Raw genomic sequence first — 4,549 nt, 5'->3', positions numbered from 1 at the left:
TCCTATCAAATAATATGTCATATAAAATAAAATGCAGGTAATAAAAATGATCATACTTCTTTTTAAAACTTGTTAGCTACTTTGAACAATTAGATTTTGTCGACTTTAGTTGCATTCTTGAAGGTAGGGTGTATATGGACCGGGTTGATTCAGATTTATTAAATATCAAATTAAATTTTACGATAAATTTTTAAATGTATAAGCTAATCAAACTAAATTCAGGTTTTTCAACTTCAATTTTTTTCAATAAAGTATTCATACAAACATGCATATAATTAACTTGTGCTTCAAATATTTCTTTAGTCCTATTAAAATACAACTATCTAAAGCGTTTCTTAAGAAAATAACACAAAGCTGTGAAAAAGTATAAGAAAATATTTATAAATTATATCAAAGTTGGAACACCCAGAAAATTTCTCATCTAAGACACGAATCATTCTTCATTTGCGTATAAGGTTGTATCGGATGATTTGTAAATTGTTCTTAGGTGTTAAAGTTAATTCTTTAGTGTGAGAATGATTTTGGATATGAATTAAGGTCACTAGAATCACCTGACACAAAGTTACGTTGAAAGCTTCCTTACCGATTAAGTTTTGATGTAAGATTCTACTTAAGTAAACTTCAGATGATCATACATCTCAGTACATAATGAATTATGTGGTCCATGACCTATCAAATTAAAGGACTATGAGTCCTCTTTCCAACGCCACCAAGTTTGCCTCATTTTGAATTTGGAGTAAAAAGTTATGATGATTTTACCAGAAACTACCACAACACAATATTTTGAGTCAGTAGCCTACGAATCACTTCTACGAGTCGTAAAAAGAGCTTCGACCCATACTGTTGACTCTTAGAAAAAGTACTGAAAGTCAAAATTTTGGGTCAAATTCCTACGGACCCATCTATGGTCGTAGTTTGGGCCCATAGAATGAGCTTTTTAGCCTTAAAATTTTTATATGAATTCCACGGATGGGATCTACAGTCCGTAGATCAAACTACGAACGGTAGATGGCCCCTGAAAGTTTTTCAAGTTGAGTTTCCTTTTTTTTCCCCACTTTTCTAAACCCAAGCAATTACGTTTTAACTTCAATTAGGGGAATATATTCCACCAAGTACTCAATTTTCTTTTAATTTTTTGCTCTCAACTCCCCAACTCAAAAAGAAAACCGCAAAAAAGATAAAAACTAGGGTTTCAAAGCTTCCAATCAAGTTTCCCTTCAAACTTCTTCAAGAACTTTGTTCTTGTAGGTATGCATGGCTACTCATAGTGATGGACTAGTTCGTCCTCGGGCCCTACATCTCAATTCAGTCAGTGAAACATTATATATTTAGAGTTCTATCCGTAGTTTTCTTGAAATTTGAATTCAGTTGTGTTTCTTATTTTGAGTTCCAATTTCTTAACCGTTGAGATTTTGATTTCTATTTGTGCATATTGAATTCTAAATTGATGGGCATGCTTCATATCACATGAACATTTGTTTATAAAAGTCATGTTTATAAAGATCATTATATGAGATTTCTTATACATCAATTTAAGACTTAAAGGCTGAGTCGAGAAGTATATGTTTTAAATGCATGTTTTGAAAGGAGTTTTTAAAGAAAGATACGAATGATTTCATATGTACTATTTGACAGTTGAAAAGAGAAAGAGTATTATTGATTTTCTAAAAAACTAATTCAGTAAAGAAAAGTGAAATAATATAAAGTAAGTTCTCTCAGAGGACTATTGAGCATATTGATATTGATCATTGTGGGAGTAGTATCGAGCATCGAAATGGGTAAGAGTCTATTTTTAACTCGAAGCCCCATAAAACTACATAGCCAACGTAGAATAAGATTGTACCCACTTCACGGTCGACTCCTCGCTGCCTCAAAAAGGTTTATTGGATGGATCCATAGTTATAGTTAGCATCCTACTCCGGCTAAAGTATAGGATGACCTTTGAGATATGGGTGAAATGTTGTATCATCGTTATGATCATAGTAATGGTTGACGGTTAGAGAAACCCCCCATAGAGTAAAGTTTTGTATTCTTATATTGTTTTTATTGCATATCTTATTGTAAAGTAAAAATGATTTTCAATACTTGTTCATATATTAATTTACTTGATATGTGTTTAATATTAGTCCAATTATCATTTTATTCAGTCATATTACATACTCATACATTTAATGAACTGATGTCATTTGACATGCATCTTTTTATGATGCAGATTCAGGTATTTAAGATCATCAATAGGCGTTCCATTGAGATTACTTCATCTACTCATCAGCTTCTGGTGAGACCTCTCTACTTTTGAAAAACTCTATTTTTATTGCTCTATAGTAGTAGGGTTTTGAGGTGTCATTGGAAATTTCCCGAAACACCAATCTTTAGATAGCAGAGGCTTCATGGGCAGGCAAAATTAGACGGTTTCCAATATTTTTCTCAGATATTTTATCAAACATTTAACTATTTATATTTAAGTATTTTCAGACGTTGTTTTAAAAGTTCTTTAAAGCTTTTAAATGTTCATCTATTAAAGCTTTCATGTATTCTTTTGAGTCATATGTGTCATAGTCAGCCAGGCCCAAGGGCTCGTTTGGGAACTGTTGACACCCAATTTTGACCCTCCCCGATAATAATTAATCATAGAGCTTCTTAAATTCCGAACGATTTGAAACAATTGACCTCATAAAATTCAAAATATTTTTAAGTTAGTTTTATGTGATTTTGTCATTTTTGGGAACTTTTAAATAGTATACACACACACACACACACACACACACACACACATATATATATATATACTAGAGGGGCGTGGCCCGTGCTAGCTCTCACAAGTAATATTTCTTTTATAAAAGAAAAAGGATCCCTCCTCTCCATTTCTATTTTCTCCATTTTCCCCAAGTTCTAGTTTGGATTAAGACATATGTCATAGTTTAAAATTAATGATTGAGATCTAAATGATTAAAGTAAAGTCCTAACCATAGTTATTTGCTTCCATATATTTGCTTCTTAAATATTTTTGCAATCCAACAATCCTAGATTTACATTATATTTTTCCTAAATATATTTAAAAGAATTTTTTTCTTAATTACTTGAGTAATTTTTTTGCTGATTTTTATTTTTTTTCCCTATCGTTTGCCATTCTCAAATAATATTTGTCAAATAAAATATTAAAAATTGTGACCTAACATTTTTTTTTCTAATTTTAGAATTAAAATAAATTGTCACTCAACTTTAAATTCTTTCTTACTCCCTAAATGGAGTCCATATTGCTCTATAGACATTGTAGCTCTTAATACTCTATTAGAATAATAAAAACGTTTTAACTTTATTGTAAATTTTTTCAAAGAAGTAAAAATATTTAGTAAAAGTTTTATATGTATATGCAGGGCAGTAAAGAATTTTTCTAAATATATTTAGAAAAAATATAATGGATTGCAAAAATATTTAAGAAGCAAATATATGAAAGTAAATAACTATGGTTATGACTTTACTTTAAACAATTAGATCTCAACTATTAATTTTAAACTATAACAAAGAACAACCTTCGTAGAAAAAGTGTAAAATACTTAGATTTAAGTGAAAAAATATCACAACCTATTACAAGAAAACTCAATGTTGCAACATGTATACCAATTCATATGCCATCGTCACACTTCATCTGGCTTCAAGCCGTGACCATAACCCAAGTGTTTCTTGCGCAGAGACTGAAAAACACAATTTTACCAAAATATAAGCATGCACTGGCACATGAATGTCTTTTTTGAAGATAAAAAATTACATTGAAAAGTTATCTCATTCTAATAATATTCAGGGGTCGTTTGGTTTGAATTCAAGTTATGATGGAATAAGTTATGATAAGATTTTTTTTTATTGAGTGTTTGATTTGTTGTATTCAAAATATTTTAAGAACAATTTATTTTTTTACAAAAATGCCCTTCATGAATATAAAAAGTAATGTATAAAAAGGGTTGAAAGAGACATTTTTGTCATTTTCTTATTTTATCCCGGAATAAGTTATCCCGGGATTACTATACCACCCAAGGGGAAGGATAATTTACCCCGGTACTAATTATTAATCCCGGGATAAATTATCCCGAACTTGCCAATCAAACAACAAATTAAGTGGTACTATAATTTAATCCCATGACTATTTGGTATTATACTTCACACCAAATGACCCCTCAAGTTATTGATCTAGAAATAAAGAAAAAATAAGCAAATGAGATTTCGAAGAAAGCAAAAATTATTTATGCATTACTATATTATAAATTTATTCAGCTAGATAAATGGCTAATCAATGAAAAAACTTATGAAACATGTATATCTAGAAAAATTATTCTCCGAAAAGAGGCAGAGATTGAGCAAGAGAGAAGAATTACCGTCTCTCAACAACCTTAGACTCTTCTGATGTTTTACTCTCAGAATTCTTCTTTGTACTCTTATTTAAGTAAATCTTCTCATTAGAATTATCACCAATTGTCATGCAAATGATAGGCAACAATTACAATTTTTCATGTTCAAAGTCAAAATTCAATTTCCTTCTTTTCTTCTAACACAG

The sequence above is a fragment of the Solanum tuberosum genome, unplaced genomic scaffold (genome assembly GCF_000226075.1).
Source record: "Solanum tuberosum cultivar DM 1-3 516 R44 unplaced genomic scaffold, SolTub_3.0 scf00440, whole genome shotgun sequence".
Lineage (NCBI taxonomy): Eukaryota > Viridiplantae > Streptophyta > Magnoliopsida > Solanales > Solanaceae > Solanum > Solanum tuberosum.
Note: the sequence above shows the minus strand (reverse complement) of the source record.